Below are 13952 nucleotides of genomic sequence, written 5' to 3'. Positions count from 1 at the left end.
GCCGGGCTGTAGGTGTTTAATTGGTTAAGTGCCTGGGGAGGCTGTGGGATGGAAATGACTGTAGAAACAGCAGAGTAATCCAAGGAACAAAAACCCTCACCTGGAGGATTTTTTTTAATTACTGCTCAGACCCAGTTATCTCTAGTGCAGAAAGTGAGGCTGTTTGAGACAAATTACGTGAGAGAGATGCTCAAAGATGTGTCCGCGTGGGGCCATCCCTCTGCCACTTCTGCCCCTCGGCAGGAGGGTTTGCTGGGTTGCCCATAGCATGGGGGAAGCTGCGCCCAGGTGCTAAATGGCTGATCCCCCAGGGTGACATGTGCAAGGGGGAAGTGGGCCCAAGGTTGGAGGGGAGAGCAGGGCTCCTAAGTATTTGCAGATAAACAAGTTAGTGTTTTACACCCTAGCAAGCATCATCCTTGCTCTGGACCTGGAGTCTCATCACTGTTTTAGCATCACTGCTGACCCTGGCCAGATCGAGACGGTTCATGGGCAGTCACCTCAGCTGTATAAACAAACATTCAACGAGTTACACGTGTGTCAAGCACCTTAAACTCGGGTTTCTTTGTTTCTTAGCTGCAGCAGGTTGCTTTGAAGCTCCAGTTTTGGTTACAGCTTATTTCACTTTGTTCTACCTACCCACTCTGGGTGCGTGGGATTTTGCCCAGGCACTTGCCCTTTTGGTTGCAGTTCCTCTCAGGGATTTTTTTGCTTGAAAGAAACTCAGAAGGGAAGGAGAAGGCATGATTTTGGCAGCTCAAAGGATTATTTCTTTTATCACTAAGGATGCTGTGTGACTTTATTGCCTTTCTGAGCTCTTTAACACAGCAATAAACGAGCTGCTAAAATATTTTAAAATCAATAAATGTAATAAAGAACCAAGCAAATTACAAAGCTGCTCCTGATGTTTAGTGGTTTGGGAAATAATCATGTCCTCAAGCGAGCAGTGAGTTGGGGTAGGGAGGTAGCTGGGTGACCTTGCAGGGGCTGCCGCGCCAGGGGTGGAGGAGTCAGAGCCGGTCCAGAGCCTGTCCCGGGGGAAAAGACGGCTGTGGGGTGGTCAGTGGGCACGGGCTGGGCTGGGTGGGGGTCTGAGCAGGCTGGGACTCCTGTCCTCCGCCCACACCTTGCATATCCTGGCTGCTCTCAGGCTTACATCAGGGGTTTCTCTTTGCCTCAGGCATGGGCTTAATTTTCAGCTCATCCTCCTGAGCTGACTGCTGGAGCGCATCTGAAGTCTCTGCGGCTTTACTCCCACTTAGCAACGAGCCTAAACAAAAGGTGACCTCCAGGACCGGGCTGGGCAGGGCGTGACTATCGGGTGCTGTTGGGTCCTGGCAGCCTGGCAGCCATCCCGTCTCGCCTCCTTTGCTGGGCAAGTTGGAAGGAGCCGGGGCGGGAGCAGGGAAGGATGGCAGCCGGGGCAGGAGTCGCAGCTCCTCTCACCGCTGTTTTCAAAGGTTCATGCGCCTAAATGACTTCTCAGCAGCTGTCCTCCCTAGAGAACCGCTTTCTTGAAAGATGATACTGCTCTTGTAATTAAGGTAATTGTTTAAATTCATTCCCTTAAACCGGACTCCATCATAACTTAACCAACTGTATCTGTGCAAGCGTGGCAGGGTTGAACAGGGTCGAGGCGGGTGTCACGGGATTGATTCATCATCCGGAAAGATTTATAGGTAAAAATCTTGTTAAACTGAAATGTCTAATAAAGATGCAGGGAAAATTCACCTACGGGGCATAACCCGGGCAGGCAGCTGCCGCAAAAGACCTGCTGATATCTTCTGTGCTGCAGTGACTGACAGGGTGAATGTCACCCCCGCAGCCAGGTGGAAAGACGTGGTCCAAGCCCCACCCCCGCCCCGCTCATCTTCTGCCCAAACAGCAGGTTGGGCTGCACGCACTTATGTTGTTTTGGGATATTTAATTTCCTTTCTCACTTAACCTGAATGCTTTCTGATTTCATGGAAGTCTGAAGGTAATTGAATGTAATAGTTTAAAGAATCAAATTATTTAAATTATAGGGTAATGCTTGAAATAAAATGACAGTCTGTGGGAGTTTACTCATGTTGCTGGTGGATGGAGAGCAGCAGAGTGACATGTGCCGTCATGCCCAGCACAGGGCTTCAGGGCTGGCTGTGCCCCAGAGCCGCAGGCTGGGGAGGGGCACTGGCTCAAGGCCAGGATCCAGCATGGTCCTGGGTGGGTGGCAACCCTCTGTGATACTCGTCCCTCCCTGGCAGAGCACAGACCCTGGCCAGGTTTGTCTCCCATCTGAAATGACTTGGGCAAGAGCTGGTAGCTCAGTCCCTCTTTGAGGCTGTTTCAAGACAAGAGTGACAGAGATTAACCTGGGCTTATCCCCATTGCGACATGGATTGCCCCATGTCCAAACCCTGGATGTCGGGCTGCCTCCAGACTGGTCATTAAAGCCCTGGTCCTTTGTCCCTCATCATGCCATCACCTACCCCAAAAGCTTCACTTCCATGTCAGGGGTCTGTTCCTCCTCAGAGGAGGCTGTGAAGACAAGCAGTGGAAGGAAGGGTTGAAAAATAATCAGTACAAAATAGGAAAAATTAAAATATCAGGACACTGGTGAAAAGAGCGTGAATAGGATTTGCATTAAAAAAAATAATGATTTTGGAGATTGATGGTGGCCTGTGGCTCAAATAGCTGGGGAAGCAGTAACAGGAGGCAGGAGGCTGCAGCTGTGCTCTTTGCTCTGCTACTCCCTGCCTCTCTATGCAGAGATCCTTAATATTTCTCTGCAGTGCCATCTTCATTTGAAAGCCTTATGCCTACAGAAGAAAGTGCTTCAGTGGTTTTGAGGCTGGGTGACAACCAGGGCCTCATGTAAACACCACCTTTTCTACCCCCCATCCCTTACCTCCTTTTTCACTTTCATTTGGAATTGAGGCAAGTGATAATGCTGCTCAACCACATTTCTGGTGTTTGGTAGGCAGATTTACTTGGGCAGCAATTTAAAGCTCCCCTACCTCCTGCCTCCACTCTTTCTCTTGCCCCACAATCAGGCCTGTCCCTCTGCACGTGGGAGGCTGGCGTTGACCAGCTTTGTGTCGAAGGGCCAGCCTTGGGTTGAAGCCACCAGCGGGTGGCCATGGCAGCTCAGGTGGCTGTGATATTTGTGTGAACATGGCACAGGAACATGGGCAGGCAGTTCCCCTGTGCCGTCCTGGGCACAACTTTCCCCTCAGCTCCACCTCTGGCCCATCTCCCCTTGCCCCTCTTGGGGAGCCTGAGATCAGGGAATGAGCCTTGCATTCGACTCCACAGCAGATGTAAACGCTTCAAACCACCCCCCCAACACTATCTCATCCACCCTTGCTTTTAGCTGTGATTTAAGCTGCTCTCCTGACCAGCTGTATGTTTTAAACCAAAATTCAATTCTTTAAATTAAACTTTAAATTCAAGGCTGTCACATAAGCCCCGCAAAGAGCATATTCCAAGGAACTCTGCAACCCTTCACTGTGCAACATTTGCTCCCAAAGTAGTGGGGAATTGGCTAGTTTGAGGTCTGGTTTGGTTTTTGGCTCCAAAATTATACGTGGCATTAATAGCAGCAGTGACGAGAAAGCAAAATTTCCAATTGCCTCCCCAACACTTTGCTCTTGTGTTGCGTTGTATTAATTTGATATTTTTTGTGAGAAGCCACAGCTGATGCCTCCGTGCTGTGAGGTTGTGCCAGCCTGCCCGTGCTAGATGACATTGGTAACGTGGTGTGACACAAACAACAGCACCGCATGTGACAAGCCACAGCAGCAATGGATCTGCGGAGGCAATGTGAAATGACAGGGATGGCTAAGACTCATACTCCAAATTTTAAATGGCTCACAAGAGAAGAGAGGCTTTTTAAAAGATTTTGTCACAATTTTTAGTAATTACTAGTACTTTTCCCTTTGTATCCTATTCGGGAACTTAAAACAGGAATTTGCATTGTGGTCCAGTTCCCTCCATTTTACTCTTGTATGGGAATCCAGGAGTGCTGGCCCACTGACCCTGATTTTGTCTGAAAAAACAAAAAAGAGAAGAGGGAAAATGAGGGGTTACAGGTCTTTGCCAGGATGAAGGCTGGGAAGAAGAGCATTTATGGGCTTTGTTACTAGCATGTTTGTGAGCACCACAGATTTCATACACCAGTAGAAGAAGACAGAAAACAGTTGTTCCAATTCTGTGCTGATAAAATATTTTTCACACAATATCTGTCAAGCTTGTAGCAATGCAAGCAAAAAAAAAACGAAAAAGAGATGTAATGCCACCTTGTTTCTCCTGGATCTACCAAACCTAATTTTTTTTCTTCAAATGCAGAGAGTTTTTCTCTAGCCATGACTGTAAGAAACAAATAATACCACAGCCATCCTCCTGACCTTGTGCTTGCAAGGGATGTTGGAACGAGCTTGAGCATCTCACCTTGCTCACAGTCACTAGTGGGCAGGTGCTGGCCCTTCTCCCCACTGGCAGGGAAGGGGACTGGCAAAGCCCCGGCTCTTATTGGTACAAATAACCCAGGATCTCTGCTTTCCTGCTTTTCCTCTTCCTCCTCAGTAAATAAAACAGGCTTAATATTCATCTCATCTTCTGTGGTGGCAAGTCAAAAGCAACTCCCCTAAACCCCAGAAAGCCCCACTATCACAAAACCAGTGTGCAGGGACCACAAAACCAGCAGAAACAGTGGCCACAGCTGCAAGCCCGTCTGGTGAGGCATTCATGGGACTGGAAATAAAGAGAGGTGAGGAGCACGTTTGGCTTGCCATGAATACTGAGTAACAATATATGTAAGCGCGTGAAGTGGGCAGCGGGGAGCTGTGCAACACTCACGAACAACTGTGACAAACCCCTTTGCTGGGATAATTTGATCTAGCACAGTCAATGGAGCATGGCAGGATTATTATGACCATTATTTATCATATGTACTACAGAATTTTTTTTTTTCGGTGGTAAGAGCTGCTAGTGCTGTGCTAAACAAGGGAAGAACTGGTACTTTCTGTGATGAGTGACTGGAAATTCAATGAAAAGCTGCTCCTGCATTCTGCCCAAGTGGCATGGCACGGTAGCCATAACTGGTATTTCTATATATTATGGGTATTTTTGCCTGGCCATACCTGTAAGATTCTCCACAGAGCCGACTTTGTGAGTTTGTGTAGAGGTGCATGTGTGTGTGCATGAGCAGCACTGTATGCACACACCCTCAGTGTTGCTGGCAGAAAGATGCCAGGCACTATTCCCCCAATTTCCATGTAAATTATCAAAACCGAAGTCATTGGTCCTTCCCGACCGTGGCACATCACGTAAGCTCAGCATCGGGCCAGGCTGCTGCAGGAGTGGGACAAAGGGCTGATGCTACAGTCCGGTTTCCATGGCAACAGAGGAGGGGTAGTGAGACCAGAAATGTTGCAAACACCCCTTCTCACTGCAGCCCAACGCACGGTATTGCAAAAGCCAGTGCTGTTTTGAGGGGGGGAGAGGGGGCAGGAAGAGTCCAAATGTCTTTACCTTTCGGGTTGCGGAATTTCCAAAATAAAAAGAAATGGCAATTTTTCTTCTCAATGTAGTTGCAAAGGGAAAGGAAAGCCGCCACGCAGGCCTCGTTTTCTGCGTGTAAAATGCGTGTGTTCTTTAAAAGGCAGTGGTTGGCTGCTTTTCCGGACATGATGTGGTTGAAGCTGTCATCGTAATGGAAATTCATTGCTGTAGCTATGGTAAATCGAGTTTTCTGCCTGTGCTGAATGCATTAGTCTAATGAGATGTTTGCAGCTGGAGAGCTGAGCTGCTGGAGACTTACACTGTGCTAAAAGACAGGGAGAAGATGGCTTTTGCCGGGTACTTGTGACTGTGCTGAAAGTCCTTTGCCCTTTGGGTCCCAATGCCCAGGCTCTCTAAAGACTCTGCTAAGTGTCTTGGCCTAAGCAATAGGTAAGGGGAAAGCATGCTTCTTCTTCTTCTTCTCCTTCTTCTTCTTCTCTGCCTGGTGTTTGTCGCTCAGCCTTGTCAGAGCAGTTCTTGTTCTGCTTGTCTGTATGTGGTAACTTCGCAGCTCCTCAGTTGGAGACTCTCTTCCCCAAAGCACATCCTTCCCGAGCCCTGGGAGCAGTTCCTGTGGGGAGAGGGGCAGAGATCAGCTGGTGCTGCCGGCGTGTGCTGCGCAGCAGCGGGAGCGTGGCTCTGTGTCTGTGTGGGGGTGTGTGTGAGTTAGTGAAGACTTCTGACTACAGAGCACTCTGCATGCAGCCTGGCTTCGGGCTTTTCCAAACCTGAATCTAACTGGTCTTTTTTTTGCTGCCAAGGTAAATGCGTCTTCCATTTTAAAAGCAACTTATATTGCAATATATGTAGCAAACAGTATATATGTCACATGTTCTGGGGTTTTTGTACAGTTCATAAAGCAATGAGTTTAATTATAATCTCCTCATATCTTCAAACCAGATGTTAAGTTGAATTTTTATGCCTAACTGAAAACTGAAGGGAGCAATACTGTTTGCAGGCTGGGCTTTTCCTTCAAGACCAACAAGCTTCTAGCTTCTGAGAGATACTGAGGAGCACACTTGAGCAGAGCTGTTTGTGTTTGTCTTTTCAGGTGTTTTAACGCTAACTTTGAGGGAGGACAGAGCACGGGGCTGCAATGCCTGCGGGCACCAGGCTAGCCCTGCTTGTCCCTCCCTAGCCCCCAAGCGCCCGCTGCCGCCCCAGCCCGCACCCACCTTTTGCTGACAGAGGGTGAAGCCCGGCGTGGTTCAGTGAGTAATTCCACCTTTCCATCGCTGCTGAATGGCTGTGGGGGTTGGTTTCTTTGCCTGGGGCTCATCTGACGGCAGCGGTCTGGCAGAAAGAAGTTGCTTTTGGGTTTGATGCATGCGGGGCTTGTGGCAGGAATAAAGTTAACCCGGTGAGCTGCAGAAGGAAAGTTGCTAGAATGCTCTGCTTGGAGGGGGATTGCTATTTAATCCTGGGTTTATTTCAAAGAGGCTTCTGAAGATGTTTTTCTCAAGGACAGACCAAGGGCTTTTCAAATTGAATAAGGGCACAATGGGAGAAGTAAAGCAAAGAAAGGGATGTTGTTATTTGTGGGAGCAGGGATTGAGTCTAAAGAGTGTCTTTGTGCTACAGGAGTACTTAGAGCATCCTCCATCCCACCGTGCTGCCGGTTCCCGGTGCAGCTCAGCACACCAGGTTCAATCAGCCACTGGTGTAAATCAGCATAACTTTCCTGGCTCCAGCCTCATCTGACACCAGCTGAGGGCATGGCTTGGAGATTTGCAAGTTTAGGTTTCGTAATTTTATTTAGATGAGGTGCCTCCCAGTCCTCTCCGGCTGCAGGTGACTTTGTATTTTAATTCAGATGTCACACTGATTTTCCCGATCAGGCAGAGCTCCTCTGCCCCATCATAAAAGTTAGTCAGCTGATGCACCTGTTCTTTAGATTTGAAAGACTGCCAGGGGCACAAGTTTTTCAGTGATTGAGTGTGAAAGAGGGACTGGAAAAAAAATCTACCAACAGGAAAATACATGTGCTGAATTAAACCACAAACACTGCAGAAGGTAAACCTTGAGAAACGCTTTGTTAGTGAGCACAGTAACTCCGATGTTTCTGTTATTTTGTGTATTGGAAATGTTTAAGTCAAGTACTTCCTTATGTTTTGTGGAAAAGGGTGGGTAGAAAGCAGCAATTTTCTTTCTTGGGCATTCAGTGACTTGCCATGAGGTTAATCACCTGCAGGGTTGAAACATGACTGCACAGGTGGCTACGGGACCTAGAAAGAAGAAATTGCAATAGGATGCTTTCCCCTCAGCCATTCCCTTAGTTCCGTGCATGACACAAAGATTTGGAGTTTTGTGAAACACAAAAAAAATTTTTTTAGAGAGAAAGGTGATATAGTACCTGATCATGGTACCAGAGGTTCAGGAGCTTGAGCTGTCTCCCCAATGTCTTTCCCTCCCTCAAATTTAGGTAATATTAAAGAAAAGGAAAAAAGCAAGAGAGGTCAGGTTGTGGGGTGAAGCAAGGAAGTGAGGTGTGGGACAGTTGTCCGTTCACATTCCAGTAACAGGAGACAGGTAAGCCCTGCCAGCTGGGGAGGCACCCGGACAAGGGCCCCCCTGCTGGGACGTGGGCTGGCCTCAGTGGGGATGCATCCATCCTCCTCATCCCTGGCAATGCTGGGACCTGTCAGCATCCTTGGACTCCCCCAGCATCCAGCTCTGGTGGGAGCCAGCTCAAACCCAATAGTAGAATATGGGATGATTTAACAAATTTGAGTTGAATCCTAGAAGCTGGACTTCAGTGATCCTTGTGGGTGCCTTCAGACTTAGAATATTCCATGATGCTATGGGTCTAATTGCCCAGCATCACCACTTCTCAGTGGGCTCTGCTCAGAGTTGCTCAGGGGCTCCTTTCCTGCTGTGAACTGAACTCACATCACTAAGGCTACCCCATACTCCTAGCACTACTTTGGAAACACCCAGGGCACTTTCAGCTGGAGACCGAGGCAGCTCTCCTCCTGCAAAAGGCGGGGAACCCACACACACCTGGCAAGTAAATACAAGGGGTAAAAGCACATTTTGGGGTAAAGAAGACTTTCAGGAAATAGTTGATGAGAGCAAGGCGGCAATGATTTCTGTTGAAAATGGAAAGAAATGAAATGTTTATATTTGGTAACACTGAAGTCAGCAAAGCCCTGCTTTCTTCAGGGCATTTTAGTTCATAAAACAAGGGAAATTAGTTCATATAGTTTCATAAACTATACTCAATGGCCACATGGTGTCTTTAAAAAAAAAAGTAGCAATGAGAAAATAATACCCCAATACCCTAAAATCCTACCCTACTTCTTTCTCTACAGCTTTAAAATGGTGCAAAGGAGGAGTCAGCTTTATTTATATAAAACACTCCCAGCTGAGTTTTCCAGCTGACCATTAAGAGCAGCTACAGTGCTTAACAGGTGATGGCTCTCCACAGTGAGAATGAACAATAATTGGTTTACTTATTCAAAGAAAAATATTCCAGGCTCACCTTGGAGGGAAAAAATTAATTACATGTATTAATTCTGTCATAACAAGTTGCCTCATGAGGAACTGGTTTCCTGTACAAAGGAAGCAAAATTTTCTCTTTATTTCGCTGTATATTAGAAAAGAAACTTGATTCAAAATTGTGTGTCAGGAGATTAGACACTGCTCTGCTGAACAGAATCATGATATATTGGTGCACTAAAGGTACTGGCTAATTTGCTATTGGTTAATAAAATTGAAAAGAATTTATAATCTAAGCTAGCATCTTTGCACCGAGTTTTTCTGCTGATGAGAATGAAGGAATTAACAAAAGAAAAGGTGATGTGCAGTAAAGGTGGAGTTAAAATTTATTAATTAAAGATCTAAACTTCTGATGTTATTTTTTAAATAAAGCCTTATTAAAGATGATGAACCTGTAAGTCATTCATTAAGATTGACAGTTCCCTTTAGGAAATAGTGTAAATTTGGCTTGAATAAAGGATTGCCCAGAGAGAGAGTCTGAATGTGTAATTATATTCCACTGAAGGATGAATAATTCCTCTTGAATGGAATGGTTTGCTGTAGCCCTGCAGTTTATACTGACCTCAGCTTTAGGGGTGATTCTCATCATACAGAAGAAATGGTGCTATAAATGCCTTTTTCTTTCCCCCTGTAAGAGTTTGTTACTCTGTTTGCTTTGGGTGTGAGACGCAAACGATGGGGTTTCCTTTCCAACATCAGTTGGCAGTGCAGCCAGGAATATGCCTCTGGTTTCCTGCTCCTCTTCCCTGGCATGTGCACGGATGCCTGGTGTGCTTGGCATTCAAAATGTCACACTGACAAAAGTTTTTGCAGGGCCAGCTGTTGCTCTCGTTTCTTCAAGTATTTTTATACATGGGGCTCCCAGGAGTATTTGCTGGCATTTTCTTTATTTATGACAGGTGTGACTGAAATGGAGCATTCAGAGCTGTGCCCTAAATTGCTCTGAGTGCTTTGGTTACCCATTCCTCACAGAGGGTCTGCTCCCACCTGCCCCCCACACAGACCCTGGGTGACCACACAGCTCTGCTGCAGCTGGAGCAGGAGGGAAGGGGGCTGCACCTGGCACAGGGAGGGGGAGGCCCAAGGTCTCACTCCTCTGTTAACCCTGCCCTGGCACGCAGGCACTGCCTGCCTTCCTGCCAGCACGCTGCAGCTCCAAGGTCCTGGCTCAGGAGACAGGCAGCTGGCTAAGGCCACCTGCAGCTCTACCCCAAATACATGCTGGTAGAGATATACTTTCCTCTATAGCTGGAACTGGTGCTGCACCTGAAGCAGTGTCTGCCCTGTACACTGCTCCCACCTCAGCACAGGGTGCCAGGGAGTAGTGGCAGCTCAACTGCTGGACTTCTGCTGGCACCTGGGCAATCCTTGCTTTCCCAGGGAGAACTACAGAGATGAATTCCACAGCATGTGCAGTGATAGGTGATTCCTTGTGGCATCCCCTGTGATCTCAAGTAATTTGTAACAAATAAGCTGTGTTTCTCTGTGACCCTCCTCGGATAGGAGCAGCACGTGTGTGCATGCTGCCTTTTGCTGAAGGACAGGTCTCTGCGAGCTGCCCCACCTCTCTGTTGTGTAAATACCTTTTCATGATGCTTGTCTCCATCTCTTCATGCTTCCACTTGTGTGTCAATGGTGTGAAGGAGGTACCACAGGATGTATCGTATTTTATTTGGTGGGAGGTGCAGGGAAGGTATGAGATGCTTTCTTCTTTCAGCCCATCTTCCTGCAGGTGTCACACACCTGAGGTTTCAATAAAAAAGCTAACTGTGAACAACATGTAAACCACCATGTCCCCAAAATGCAGGGTAAGTCCTTGTTGACCTGAAAGCCTGTAAGCAGCATTAGCCCCCAATGATTTCTTCCTGCCTGCCTGCCTGCCAGGAAAGACACCACAGACAGGTAGGTTTTTAACCCAAGACCTTATCTCGCACCACAGGCAGATTTATTGAGAATTATGGTAGTTGTCATCCTAAGAGGCTCCAGTGAGTGTTTAGGCACTCTATAAACTCACAGTCAGAGGGAATGCGTCACTCAAATACACAGTCTATCAAGGCATGAGAGAGGAAAGGTGGGAATGAGGGATCACCACTGCTCTTGTTTGCTGTGTGTCCTGTTGCCACCTCCTGTCCCCTTGCCAAAGTCATCTCTTGGGTACCTGCTGCTCCCCAGCCCCACAGAGCAGCCTGAATTTGGGGCAGAATGTCAGACCTGAGCCATGAGACCAGCACTGCACCTTGCAAGCAGCCGTGGAGGCTCTCCTGGGGAGGCAGCAAGGGGGCACAAGCTGCTTTCTGGTGGAACCTCTGTTTTACAGAATCGGTGTGTAGAATGATCTGATTTCCAAAGTACATATCAAAGGTTTGCAGCCATTGAGACCTGTGGGCACTCTGGGGAGAGAAACATGACTGGAGGCAGGAGCAAAGATTTGGGTGGTGTCTTCAAACCTGGCCAGAGATGGTACTCAGAAGAGATTTTGAAAGGAGAGCCAGGCACTGAACAGGGCAAAAGAGAGCCCTGGGGTTTTAGCTAAGGTCAAATCCAAAGGGCAACATTACAAGTAGGGGTCCCATATTAAAGAACCTGAGAGATTGTGAGGCTTTCTTTTGTCTCTGCTACCGTTTTTGTTTGGGGCTGAGCTGCCACTGTGCCTGGCTCTGGCTCTCCAGGGAAAGGCCTGCACACTCTCAGTGCTGTGCTCTAAAGCTTGGACAGATGCACCGACCCATAGCTGACACAGGGACTCTGGGAAGACTTCAGGGGTCTGTTGGTGACTCCTATGAAAAACCCCACAGCATCAATGGGATTGCAGCTCAGCAGATGCTGTGGAGTATAAGGTAGATAAGGCCTTTTAATATACGCATCTACACATTTCCATGAGCTTGTATGTGCACGGGAACTATCCTATTGAACTGTGCAATAGAGATAGAGAATTCTTCCTTGTTCTGCATCTGAAAGAATAAAGTGAATCAGTGTTACTTCATTTATTACCCCTAGGAGGAAATGTCTTGTGGAGGACACATGCATTTGGCATGGCATCTTAGAAATCATGCACAGGGAACTGAAGGAGGACTTCAATAATACCGTATCTGATGCATTTTTAAAATATGTTTCCCATAGAAGATGTCTGTTTTCTGCCTCAGAAAAGCACAGGCCTGGTGAGGGCTCTTGTTTTGCAAATGCCCAGTGCAGTTTCTCAATAAAGCATCTGTGAGAAGAAAGGGTGCAAAAAGTCTCACTTCTCTTTCCTGCACCAGGTGCCAGTAAAGGAAGGGCTCACGTTTTGGTGCTGGGAAAAAGGGAATTGTAGTGGGTGGCCCATCTTTTCAAGGTGAGAATGTTCCTTTCCTGCAGCCTGTGCAGCTGCCAAGGAGGTGGTGAGTGAGTGAGTGAGTGAGTGAGTGAGTGAGTGAGTGATTGAGTGAGCAGGGATGGTGCATGGCCCTCTTCTGTCCCTGAGGGGAAGAAGGGACTCCAGTGCCACTGCCAGGCAACAGCAATGCAACAAACAGTGCTTCAGTGCAGATGTGTAGTAAAGACACTCGCAGAATGAAAACAAATGGAAGAGGAGATGTCTTCAAGAAACTGTTTATGATCATTATTTATGTGTATGTGGAGACTCAGTACCCTGTTGCCTTAAAAAAATGTTTATAGCATTTATCTCCCGATTTAATCTGGCAGCCTCCATCTATTTCCCTGTAAACGATGGATGAAACGTGCCTAGTAACTATCTCTTATGGCTCAGTAAATACTTGAATTTATTTGCATATTAAGTTGGCCACGTTTATATCGCGCTCGCTCGCTAAATGCAGCAACACGAACTACTACACAGAGGAGGCTCATGGGCCATTAATGCGCCGAGGATTTATGTGAACGACTCCCTTTAACATTAATGGAAGTTATCAGCACAAATCGCCTTCCAGTGGGGGAATAGACCGTAATGTATGTAAATACCTATTACTCACTGCTGTTTAGTTATTCAAGAGGACGCCTAGCAATCTAAAACACCACTCTAGTGCTGATATACGAGCAGTTTTCCTTGAAATGTGGGAAGAGAGGGTGCTGCTTGTTGTGTAGGTTGTTGTGTCACCTCTGAGCTGGCACACATTCGGAGGTGGTTGCAGTCCCTTAGGCTTCAGCGGGATACAAGAGGAAAGTTTTTCAGGGTTAAGTCCTGGCTGAACTCGTGTTTCGCATGGGAGTGAGGGCAGTTCTGCTGGGTGGGATGCAAGAGCTAGGAGAAGATGGGTTCCTCTGTCCCTGTGTTCCCTGTTTCCCAGCCAAAGGCTCTGCTGTGTGCCCCAATGCTGCTGCCTTTCAGGAGGGGCTGCAGTGACCCTTCTGGTTTTGTCAGGCTTGGCTCTCCTGCCTTCACTCACTCACCTGGGAAGTCCCATTCGTGTAGGTCAGTGAGCAGCATGGCTGGGCTCTACCCATGTGTGTAGTGTAGTATGTCTCCCTTCCCACAAAAAGGGATCTCTCCCTGCATGCTGGGAGCTCTGCTGCCGGCTGCCTGGAGACCCCAGGGCTGCTGGACCCATCTTGCTTCACTGCAGAGGCTGCAGGCATGGGCAGGGTGTGCTCTGGGGAAAAAGTGTTGTTGTTCCCCCTCCTTATGGCTTTTTTCAGCCTTTTCCATATGTGTGAGAGTCAGCAGTGTGCCTGCAGGGTGCAAGTCCTGCTGCGCCCTCAGCTCAGCTCAAGAACTTTTGGAAACACGTTGTATTCCTCATGGGATTGCTGTAGTTGTATCAGGTCACTGAAGTTAAGCCTGTGCAAATATCCTTCCCTCGCAGAACATGGGTTTCTTGGGTGATGCTAAAAAACCTGAAAACATAGCTCTTCTCCTCTTCACAGCTGACTAGATGAAGGTGAATCTGCTCTGGAACAACAAAAAAAATCAGGTGATTAGG

The 13952-nt window shown here is 47.6% G+C and overlaps 1 protein-coding gene across 1 annotated transcript in view; it reads left to right on the top strand.

The window, feature by feature from the left end:
* The first annotated feature begins 5701 nt into the window (after positions 1-5701).
* SCML4 (sex comb on midleg-like 4 (Drosophila)) overlaps positions 5702-13952 on the top strand; it is a 68840-nt gene continuing 60589 nt past the window's right edge. The window contains 2 exon segments of the mRNA XM_008637756.2: positions 5702-5931; positions 6593-6752. The gene's annotated coding sequence lies outside the window, so the exon portion shown is untranslated.

The sequence above is a fragment of the Corvus brachyrhynchos genome, unplaced genomic scaffold (assembly GCF_000691975.1).
Source record: "Corvus brachyrhynchos isolate BGI_N302 unplaced genomic scaffold, ASM69197v1 scaffold14, whole genome shotgun sequence".
Classification (NCBI taxonomy): Eukaryota; Metazoa; Chordata; class Aves; order Passeriformes; family Corvidae; genus Corvus; species Corvus brachyrhynchos.
Note: the sequence above shows the minus strand (reverse complement) of the source record. Positions and strands in the feature narration are given on the sequence as shown.